This window comes from Coregonus clupeaformis, chromosome 10 (assembly GCF_020615455.1).
Source record: "Coregonus clupeaformis isolate EN_2021a chromosome 10, ASM2061545v1, whole genome shotgun sequence".
NCBI classification, from domain to species: domain Eukaryota; kingdom Metazoa; phylum Chordata; class Actinopteri; order Salmoniformes; family Salmonidae; genus Coregonus; species Coregonus clupeaformis.
In genome coordinates, this window is record NC_059201.1 from 64,783,115 (window position 1) to 64,795,371 (window position 12,257).

General features: G+C 43.5%; 1 long non-coding RNA gene across 1 annotated transcript; it reads left to right on the forward strand.

The window, feature by feature from the left end:
• Positions 1–1,242: 1,242 nt before the first annotated feature.
• On the forward strand, positions 1,243–7,733 carry LOC123491676. Its single transcript, XR_006661528.1, has 4 exons — positions 1,243–1,570; positions 2,041–2,241; positions 4,461–4,633; positions 6,887–7,733. It is a non-coding gene; the product is annotated as an uncharacterized LOC123491676 (long non-coding RNA).
• Positions 7,734–12,257: the final 4,524 nt, after the last annotated feature.

The window sequence follows — 12,257 nt, forward strand, 5'->3', positions numbered from 1 at the left end:
GCATGGCGCTTGCAACAACAGGGTTGTGGGTTTGTTTCCCATGGGGGAACCAGTACAAACAAAAATATGAAAATGTATGCACTCACTACTGTAAGTTGCTCTGGATAAGAGCATCTGCTACATGACTAAAATGTAAACGTACGTTCTGTTTATCCCAGAGGGGTGCTGCAGTACTGTATAGATCAGGGCTCTCCAAAAACCTACAGCACGGTCGCTCTCCAGGAACAGGGTTGGAGAGCCCTGGTTTAGATCCAAGTGTTCTTACCGCTTAGATCTATATAGTAGCAGATCAGATTTACTATATAGAGATGTATTGCTGAGATTACTATTAGGCCAATAAAACAGCTGCCTCACATACGTAATACAGCAAAACGATGGCATAGGCCAGAATGCGGAAATGGCGCCATCTCTGACGCTTAACCATGAAATGCTGATGGTTTTAGCGTTGATTGCGGAGGACAGTTCCAGTCCAGAGATGCTGAATCCAGATATTCTCACAGATCTTTCTGATGTCCAAAGTGTTTTCTCTGGGGAGAGAAAGGAGGGGGCTACTGCCTCTATAATGAGTCTCCCTGGGGAGAGAAAGGAGGGGGGTACTGCCTCTATAATGAGTCTCCCTGGGGAGAGAGAGGAGGGGGGTACTGCCTCTGTAATGAGTCTCTCTGGGGAGAGAGAGGAGGGGGATACTGCCTCTGTAATGAGTCTCCCTGGGGAGAGAGAGGAGGGGGATACTGCCTCTAAAAGCCTCTCTGGGGATAGAGAGGAGGGGGGTACTGCCTCTATAATGAGTCTCTCTGGGGAGAGAGAGGAGGGGGTACTTCCTCTATAATGAGTCTCTCTGGGGAGAGAGGAGGGGGGTACTGCCTCTATAATGAGTCTCTCTGGGGAGAGAGGAGGGGGGTACTGCCTCTATAATGAGTCTCTCTGGGGAGAGAAAGGAGGGGGGTACTGCCTCTATAATGAGTCTCCCTGGGGAGAGAGAGGAGGGGGGTACTGCCTCTATAATGAGTCTCTCTGGGGAGAGAGAGGAGGGGGATACTACCTCTGTAATGAGTCTCCCTGGGGAGAGAGGAGGGGGGATACTGCCTCTAAAAGCCTCTCTGGGGATAGAGAGGAGGGGGGTACTGCCTCTATAATGAGTCTCTCTGGGGAGAGAGAGGAGGGGGTACTGCCTCTATAATGAGTCTCTCTGGGGAGAGAGAGGAGGGAGGTACTGCCTCTATAATGAGTCTCTCTGGGGAACATGACACTGAGGAAGTTAAAAGGTCAAAGGAATGTGAGTGAGTGTGCCTGCCTGCCTGCATGTGTATTTTGGGGGACAAGGGCAGAGTATATTCTTCACATGTGTACATAGTGAGAACATATTGTGCATTAACGGTAATCTAGCAATGATATTGTCATCATTAGACAGAGTAGATGAGACACTAAAGGTGTCTCTGTTGTGTTGAAGTCATATCCAGCAGGAGCCACCAAGGTCACCTGTACCCAGCTGTGTGTCGAACTGTGTGCCCATGAAGAGTGACCAGTCAGTGGGTCAGCATTGAGAGGAGGACATTCCTACTGATCAAAGGTAAGAGGACGGATGCGACACCATTCTTCCAGGATTCTTCCATTTGGTGTTTTGTTGATGGTGGTGGAAAACGCTGTAAGTGTTCAATTGGGTTGAGATCTGGTGACTGTGACACAAACACACACACACACACACACACAGACAGACAGACAGACATAGACAAACAGACAGACCCTTTAAACCCCCTATGCTCCTTTGAGACCCCTCTTTCAAAGTCACTGAGATCTCTTCCTCCAGACATGGTATTCAAAATAATTGGCAACTAGGCATTTTCATACATGACCCTAAGCATGATGGGATGTTAATTGCTTAATTAACTCAGGAACCACACGTGTGTGGAAGCACCTGCTTTCAATATACTTTGTATCCCTCATTTACTCAAGTGTTTCCTTTATTTTGGCAGTTACCTGTAGAATATTAAGACTCTAATGTGAAATATCTATTTAATGTTATATTTGTTGTCTCAATAGTTGGTTGAAGAAAATGTCCTCCCTTTTGTGAAAAATGAGTTGTGGAGGTTCAAGAGGATTCTGAGTCAGAAGCAGAATGAGAAAGTGGTGGACACTGCAGATGAGAAGCAGGTGATCAGTGCCATAAAAGGGATCTGAAGATCCCACTGCACATCTTGGGCAGCTTGAACCAGAAAGAGCTTGCTGTCATACTGGAGAAAAGTAAGAGCTTTCTGCCTTTAGGGCTCAATTTGCATTGTCTACCCTGTGCTCAGAATATACAGATCAATGCAAAGTTTAGTTCACATCTGTGAAACTTTGATATTACATACCCATTGATATTATTTGAAAGTGTCTTTTAAAAAACAATTAAGGTCTATGTCTGAGCCCGCGCGTAAATATAATTAGCATAATAATAATACCAAAAAATGTCAGTTAAAGCTAGAATTATGTTTTTTTGCACTGGATGCGTCTCAATCCACTGCATCCGCCTATGTCGCACTTCCGATCTGCGGTGAAAGGTGACAGAGCTAGAGCGGTGTTTGTCAGACCATGAGACATCCCGAAAAATCGTTCTTCTCACGAAATGGTCTGTAGCGTCCGAACGGTTTGGCGACAAACTATTATTTCCTTCATGGAAAGATGAGACTCTCACGAGGATGTTCTCCGTTTTGCTCTACGCTATGCTCCCACAAGCATCTTGGGACTCGTCTGAAGTACTTCAGGAAGACAATCAGTGATGAGAAGCTGGCCAACAGAATCCTCAAGCATATGAAGTCAAGGACCCTCTACATCATGTGCCACATACTAGTCTTCAGTTGGATTTCAGCCACAGTTCTTGAGAAAATGTTGGGTGAGGCAGAAAGTGGAGAGATGCCCAAGTCTCTGACTCAAATGTACACACACTTCCTGATCTTCAACATACTGATTAAATATAAAAATAAATATATATATATATATCCATGGGGATCAGAGAAAGCTGATTCACAGATGACACCGGATGAAGAGAAGATTTTGAAACTGGGGAAGCTGGCCTTTGAACAGCTGGAAAAGGGCAATCTGTTCTTCTATGAGGAAGACCTTAGAGAGTGCAGAATTGATGTCACATACTTGTCAGTATATTCAGGAGTGTGCACACAGATCTTCAGAGAGGAGGGTGGGCTGTACCAGGTGAAGGTGTACTGCTTTGTGCATCTCAGCATTCTGGAGTTTCTAGCTGCTCTATATGTGGTTCACATGTTCATCAACAACAATGTGAATCTGATGGCTAAAAATGGAACTACCACTAGAAGCAAAGATACACCTGCTGCAATCCTTCACAACAGTGCAGTGGACAAGGCCTTACAGACTTAGAATGGACACCTGTACTTGTTCCTCCGCTTCTTTCTGGGCCTCTCACTGGAGTCCAACCACTTTCTCCTACGAGGCCTTTTGAAACAGACAGAAAGCTGCTCACAGACCAATAAGGAAACAATTGAGTAAATCAAGGAGAAAATCAGAGAGAATCCCTCTCCAGAGCGGTGCATCAATCTATTCCACTGTCTGAATGAGTTGAATGACCATTCACTAGTAGAGGAGATCCAAAGCTCCTTCACCTCAGGAAGTCGCTCTAAAAACGAACTCTCTCCTGCCCAGTGGTCAGCTCTGGTCGTTGTGTTACTAACTTCAGAAGAGGAGCTGGATGTGTTTGAGCTGAAGAAGTACATCAGATCAGATGAAGGTCTTGTGAGGCTGTTGCCAGTGGTCAAGGCTTCCAGAACCCTGTGAGTACAAGGGAACAACAAATAATTATCCTCATCAGACATTATCTCCCCAGTGGCGCAGTGGTCTAAGGCACTGCATCGCAGTGCTAGCTGTGCCACTAGAGATCCTGGTTCGAATCCAGGCTCTGCTGTAGCCGGCCGCAACCGAGAGACCAATGGGGCCAGGGTAGGGGAGGGAATGGCTGGCAGGGAGGTAGCTCAGTTGGTAGAGCATGGCGTTTGCAACGCCAGGGTTGTGGGTTCGTTTCCCACGGGGGGCCAGTATGAAAAATATAAAATATAAATAAATAATGTATGCACTAACTGTAAGTCGCTCTGGATAAGAGCGTCTGCTAAATGACGTAAATGTAAATCAGACAGAAAGCTGATACTGCCTACCAGAGTAACTGAGATACTTTGACAGATTTATGCTTGTTGATTACCTAAAAACACACCAGCTTAGGGCTGGATTCAATCCATATCGCAGGTGATCCGCATTATAGCTCTATTGAAATTTAAAGGCAATGTTCCCGCGTTGCGGCTAAATTTTTTCCCTTTAAATGTTAACATGGATCATCTGCAATACTTCCGCGATACGGATTGAATCCAGCCCTTAGCTTCTTGTAATTACGTTGTCTTATCTTAATATATCGTTGACAGTAAAAACGTACAGGAGTCATGTGTTCCTTTCTCCTTCAGGCTAAATGGATGTAACCTCACTGAGAGATGCTGTCAGTCGTTGGCCTCAGTTCTCAGCTCAAACTCCTCCCACCTGAGAGAGCTGGATCTGAGCTACAATCACCCAGGAGACTCAGGAAAGAAAATGCTCTCTGCTGTACTGTATGATCCACAAACTAATCGCAGACACTCAGGTATAAACACAAACCTTGGTTTCAGGTTTCTTGTTATGTCTACAGTTTATCATAAGTGATTTCTCTGTGTGAGAACAGTAATGTCCTGCTTGTTTATGTAGGTCTTTGTTGTACTGTTTCTCCACTGAACTTCACAGACATTTACTCGCTCTCTGTTCTCCTGCTTTCCCCCAAGTGTGGAACATGACTCTGAGTGCTGGTTCAAATCAGCACTGAAAAAATTTAAGTCTTGAGAAGATCAACACCATATGTGAATCTTAGTAAATATTTTAATAGTTTATTGTTGCTCCTTGCTTTAGCAAACTTGACATGGAGAATTGTTTTTGAAACCAGGGGCTAGATTCAATACGTATCGCGGAAGATCCGCCTTATAGTGTGATTGAAATGTGAAGGTAATTTCCGATTGAGCTGACATATGCAATGTTCACAGTGAATGCAGTCTGTGCAAATGCGGGAACATTGCCTTTAAATTTCAATCTCGCTATAGCGCTGATCTTTCGTGATGCGGATTTAATCTAGGCCCAAAGGTTTCACATTTGAACACATTTTGGTACAGTGAGGGAAAAAAGTATTTGATCCCCTGCTGATTTTGTACGTTTGCCCACTGACAAAGACATGATCAGTCTATAATTTTAATGGTAGGTTTATTTGAACAGTGAGTGACAGAATAACAACAACAAAATCCAGAAAAATGCATGTCAAAAATGTTATAAATTGATTTGCATTTTAATGAGGGAAATAAGTATTTGACCCCTCTGCAAAACCTGACTTAGTACTTGGTGGCAAAACCCTTGTTGGCAATCACAGAGGTCAGACGTTTCTTGTAGTTGGCCACCAGGTTTGCACACATCTCAGGAAGGATTTTGTTCCACTCCTCTTTGCAGATCTTCTCCAAGTCATTAAGGTTTCGAGGCTGACGATTGGCAACTCGAACCTTCAGCTCCCTCCACAGATTTTCTATGGGAGTAAGGTCTGGAGACTGGCTAGGCCACTCCAGGACCTTAATGTGCTTCTTCTTGAGCCACTCCTTTGTTGCCTTGGCCGTGTGATTATGGTCATTGTCATGCTGGAATACCCATCCACGACCCATTTTCAATGCCCTGGCTGAGGGAAGGAGGTTCTCACCCAAGATTTGACGGTACATGGCCCCGTCCATCGTCCCTTTGATGCGGTGAAGTTGTCCTGTCCCCTTAGCAGAAAAACACCCCCAAAGCAAAATGTTTCCACTTCCATGTTTGACGGTGGGGATGGTGTTCTTGGGGTCATAGGCAGCATTCGTCCTCCTCCAAACACGGCGAGTTGAGTTGATGCCAAAGAGCTCGATTTTGGTCTCATCTGACCACAACACTTTCACCCAGTTCTCCTCTGAATCATTCAGATGTTCATTGGGAAACTTCAGACGGGCCTGTATATGTGCTTTCTTGAGCAGGGGGACCTTGCGGGCGCTGCAGGATTTCAGTCCTTCACGGCGTAGTGTGTTACCAATTGTTTTCTTGGTGACTATGGTCCCAGCTGCCTTGAGATCATTGACAAGATCCTCCCGTGTAGTTCTGGGCTGATTCCTCACCGTTCTCATGATCATTGCAACTCCACGAGGTGAGATCTTGCATGGAGCCCCAGGCCGAGGGAGATTGACAGTGCTTTTGTGTTTCTTCCATTTGCGAATAATCGCACCAACTGTTGTCACCTTCTCACCAAGCTGCTTGGCGATGGTCTTGTAGCCCATTCCAGCCTTGTGTAGGTCTACAATCTTGTCCCTGACATCATTGGAGAGCTCTTTGGTATTGGCCATGGTGGAGAGTTTGGAATCTGATTGATTGATTGCTTCTGTGGACAGGTGTCTTTTATACAGGTAACAAGCTGAGATTAGGAGCACTCCCTTTAAGAGTGTGCTCCTAATCTCAGCTCGTTACCTGTATAAAAGACACCTGGGAGCCAGAAATCTTTCTGATTGAGAGGGGGTCAAATACTTATTTCCCTCATTAAAATGCAAATCAATTTATTACGGTTTTGACATGCGTTTTTCTGGATTTTGTTGTTGTTATTCTGTCTCTCACTGTTCAAATAAACCTACCATTAAAATTATAGACTGATCATGACTTTGTCAGTGGGCAAACGTACAAAATCAGCAGGGGATCAAATACTTTTTTCCCTCACTGTAACAGGAGCAAGATATCACAATGAAATCTAAATTAAACCATGTAAAAACTATAATTATAATAATAACAATGTTTACCTATTTTGTTTAATCAGATGCCTGTGAGCTCACACCAGACCTCAACACCATACATCCAGCGCTCTAACTGACAGAAGGAAACAGAAAGGTGGTGTACGTAACAGACCGACTATCCTGAGCACCCAGAGAGGTTTAACCAGTGGACTCAGATGCTGTGTAGAGAGCCTCTTTCTGGGCTCTGCTACTGGGAGGCAGAGTGGGAGGGTTATGGGGCTTATGTAGGGTTGGCATATAAGGGACTCCCTAGAGAGGAGGGACTAATGACTGTGTGATTGGCTACAAAGAGTTGTCCTGGAGTCTGCAGTGCACTTATGAGGCTTATGGTGCTTATCATAATGTAAAAAACGTATCCAAACCTGCCACATCCTCCCGATCCCGCAGAGTAGGATTGTATCTGGACTGGCCGGCTGGCATTTTGTCCTTCTACGTTGTCTCCTCTGACACCCTGACCCACCTGCACACCTTCCTCACCACCTTCACTGAGCCTATCTATGCTGTGGCCCTGGCCTGACTCAGCTATCACCCTGTGTGGTTGTGAATTCTTAAGTGGAGTAACCTCCCTTTCCTACTTTCCTGACGGCACACCGGTGTGACATTATGGAACATTTCTCACTGTCAATTGTATAAATGACTTCCTGGGGTCACGGGAGACATATTGTGGAACATGGATGGACACCGCCCATCTTTAGGCCTCTAAATGAGTGTAAATTGTCTTGGGAAATGCTGCAGAAAGAATGTCAATTTGTTGTATTTTGTGTAATTTTATTGTGGTTTGTATGCTGTGATTTGTACTGTATGTTTAGTGTTGGCCCATCTGATTGTATTTCCAGTAGTTCAGGTCTAATAAAGCTAACTGTGAATTGATTAATGTTTGGAAGTTACATTTTTTTCAATCTCTCTCGATTTTGTCTAGTGCCTAACAACACCTGTGCCAATATATCCTATAAATCACGGCTTCTCTATCACTTAAATCTCCGGGTCTCGTCTTCTCAAAGCTCTTCAGAACCTTCTTAGTTACAATGGGACCTTATTATGCTATGTTAGTGATATTTATTAACTCTTCATGTGCATCATGTAATGTACATACAGAGTAAACAATCACAAAACCCATTCAAGTCAGAGTAACAGCGTTAAACAGTCTCTGTCTCTCTCTCTCTCTCTCTGTGCATATGATATACACACACAGTGGTGTGTCTGTGCAGCGGTATGCTGATAAGAAAGTCATGTATGTATTGATGGTAATATGTATCCTCTGTTACAATCATCAGTCATGTGATTTCCCAGCAGGTGCAGGTGTGTCTCTCTGTGACCTTAAAACAGAAATATACCAGTCAATTGAAAGAGCACAATCTAGTGTAAAGTAATATGGCACATGTTGGACTTTGAGTCTGTCATATGAGGTGTGTCAGGAGTGATAGAATAGAGTTACTACATTACCTGAGAGAGTCTGTCTGTATGCTTTTCAGAAAGAAACACAGAGCGGAGAGGAACTTATCGAGGTAAGAACTGCAGCCTGCGTTTATTGTACTGTACTTTTGTAAGGCTACATGGGTGTAAAAACTCACCTAGCCTACTGTGTGTCTGGAGGATAACAGGACGATTTAAAAAATATATAGGTGGTTGACAGACGCCATATCCGGATACTCCTCTAATTTCTTTAGGATTTGCATAAGAAATCTGACATCTCTATTCCTTCCCCAATGAAAGAAAACTGCCTCTAAAATTAGTCTCTCTGGGGAGAGAGAGGAGTGGGACACTCCCTCTAAAATGAGTCTCTCTGGGGAGAGAGAGGAGAGGGACACTGCCTCTAAAATGAGTCTCTCTGGGGAGAGAGAGGAGAGGGACACTGCCTCTAAAATGAGTCTCTCTGGGGAGAGAGAGGAGGGGGACAATGCCTCTAAAATGAGTCTCTCTGGGGAGAGAGAAGAGGGGGACAATGCCTCTAAAATGAGTCTCTCTGGGGAGAGAGAGGAGGGGGACACTGCCTCTGAAACAAGTGGTTTTGAAGAACCGGACAATGACAATGAAGCTAAAAGGTAAGAAACATCCCATCATGCTTAGGGTCATGTATGAAAATGCCCAGTTGCCCATTATTTTGAATAGCATGGCTAGAAGAGGAGATCTCAGTGACTTTGAAAGAGGGGTCTCAAAGGAGCATAGGGGGTTTAAAGGGTGTGTGTGTGTGTATATGTTTTACTTACATTGCAATCATGCATCTTGTATACTATAGTGTCAATACCATATTTTACTTTTTAGTGATGTATAATAATTAATACATTGTAGAAAACCGCATTGATTAGGAGAGTGGGGTTCAACGAGACAATTTGTGTTGTGTTGAAGCCCAATCCAACAGGAGAGACCAGTTTCACCTGTACCCAGCTGTCTGTCCATGAAGAGTGACAAGACTATGGGGTCATCCAATAGAGTTCAGAAAAGGAACCATATCCACTGAACAAAGGTACAAATCAGGGATGTAATGGGTGTAAATGTAGTTCACACACACCTTTCTATTTTGTGAATAGCAGAATGCACCAATAGACCAATAGTGTTACACTAATTTAGTGTTTACGTTTCTTGCCTCCGGGTTTAGCGTTTACCTACCTTATTACATCACCATACAGATGCCTCATGCTTACCCCCTATTGGGTCGTTCCATAAGAATTCAATCACTTTGACTGCACCGCTTTAGATTTGAACGAAACCTTCCAAACATGTTTTCCCGTAGTAGAAGTGGTCAGAAAGTGACTTTTTGAACCTGAATGCCAACAAAATTCAGCAGGTAGAGGTGTTCAAAGTTTACCCATATACGCCACCCTACCATGAGAAATCCATCTCTTCATCAATACAAAAGATAAACGGTTGACTTTGATATCATTTGAAAGCCTACAAACAGGTTTGTGAAACTATTTTATAATTTCTTTAAAAATATATATATTATTTTTAAATAGTCCTTTTTTTTACCTTTAATATAAATAATCTGAAATTGCATAAACTCTGATCTTTCTCATTTTCACATATGTTGTAGCTTAGACCCTATTTGACATTTTCTGAGGTGTTTATGTTGTGTCAGTCATCGGTTGAGACACAGCATTCTCTTGAATACAGGGTGGGTGTCATTTCAATCATAGAAACAGAATTCATAGAATGGACCTATACCTTCAGACCACTGCTATTTAGCTGCTACACCATTGAAATTGAATTGAATTTTTAGATTTCAGAAAGATGGCCGCTAGTCCACCCACCGTCGAATGTCAACTTTAATGGGAATGTCTATACTATTCTATATATTTCAATAGGTTTCCTGTGGAAAATGGACAGTTTAATATAAAACAATGGATATTCCCACTCAAGTCAACATGCTCTGATGTGTGGACCTGCAACCATCTTTTTGGTACGATTTGAAAGTATAAATATTTGTTCATTTATCAGCCATAATATGACACCCACTCTGTATTGAAGAAGAGCATGCTGTGTCTCAACTGGGTACAACACAACCACCTCTGATAATGTAAAATAGGGTCTAAACTACAACATACACTCAGTGACCAGTTTATTAGCTACACCCCATTCACGAAAATGGTTCGCTCCTACAGACAGTGAGTCATGTGGCCATGGCTTGCTATATAAAGCAGGCAGAGAGGCATCGAGGCTTTCAGTTACTGTTCGATTGAACGTTACAAAGGGCAACACGAGTGACCTAAGTGACTTTGAGCGTGGAATGATCGTCAGTGCCAAGTGCGCCGGTTCCAGTATCTCTGAAACGGCCGGCCTCCTGGGGTTTTCACACGCAACAGGATCTAGGGTTTACTGAGAATGGTGCGACAAACAAAAAACATCCATTCAGTGGCAGTCCTGTGGGCAAAAACAGCTCGTTGATGAGAGGTCGAAGGAGAATGGCTAGAATCGTGCAAGCTAAAAGGCGGGACACAAACAGGCAGATAACGGCACAGTACAACAGTGGTGTGCAGAACGGCATCTCGGAACGCACAACTCGTCGGTCCTTGTCACTGATTGGCTATTGCAGCAGACGACCACACCGGGTTCCACTCCTATCAGTTAAAAACAAGAAGAAGCGGCTCCAGTGGGCACGCGATCACCAACACTGGACAATTGAGGAGTGGAAAAACATTGCCTGGTCCAACGAATCCCAGCTCCTGTTGTGTCATGCTGATGGCAGAGTCAGGATTTGGCATAAGCAGCATGAGTCCATGGCCCCATCCTGCCTGGTGTCAACGGTACAGGCTGGTGGCGGTGGTGTAATGGTGTGGGGAATGTTTTCCTGCACAAGTTAGGTCCCTTGATACCAATTGAGCTAAGTTTCCATGCCCCGAAGAATTCAGGCTGTTCTGTAGGCAACGGGGGGTCAGACCCGGTACTAGATGGGTGTATCTAATAAACTTGGCACTGAGTGTATATGTTTTTAGATAATTTATGTTAAAGGCCCAGTGCAGTCAAAAACTTTATTTTCCTGTGTTTTATATACATTTCCACTCTATGAGGTTGGAATAATATTGTGAAATTGTGAAAATGATGATAATGCGATTTTAGAGTAAGAGCTGTTTGAAAAGATCGCCTGAAATTTCTGCCTGTTTGGTCGGAGGGAGTTTTGGCCTTTAATAGACCAATAAGAAAGACAGTTCCAAACCTCTCTGCCAATAACAGCCAATTTTCAGTTTTCCCCTCCCACCCAAACCACTTCCAGACAGCCCTAGCTAAATTCTTGCTTGAGAAATTGCTATTTGCTAAGAAGCTATTTTTGTTTCTTTTTCACCATTTTAATTGAAAACAATCACAGTAAGTTACTTAATTGTTACCCAGAAATGATTTGATATTGAGATAAAAACGGCTGCATTGGAACTTTAAATGTAATTTTTTTGGAATGTTTTAAAGAAATTATAAAATAGTTTGACAACCCTGTTTGTAAGCTTTCAAATTATATCAAACTCAACTGTTTATCTTTTTCAGCGATGAAGAAATGGATGTCTCATGGTAGGGTGGGGTATGCAAAATGGGTCAACTTTGAGAACCTTTATCTCCTGAATGTTTTGGCATTCAGGTCCAGAAAATCACTTTCTGACCACTTCTACCAGGGGCAAACTTGTATGGAAGGTTCTGTTCAAATCAAAAGGGGTGCAGTCAGAAAGTGATTGAAATCATATGGAACGACCTTATTACTCCCTGTACTGCTATGCTGGAAGTCTTGTCCTTATGTGCTTCTGATAGTGTCCAGCAGGAGAGACCAGTCTCCCCGGGACCCAGCTGTGTGTCCCTAAAGAGTGACAAGTCTATGGGTCATCCAATAGAGTTCAGTAAGGATAAGCAAAGGTGAGAGTTTATGGGGATAGTTGTGTGGGTTAAGAATATGCGTGTTATTATACATGCCTGCAA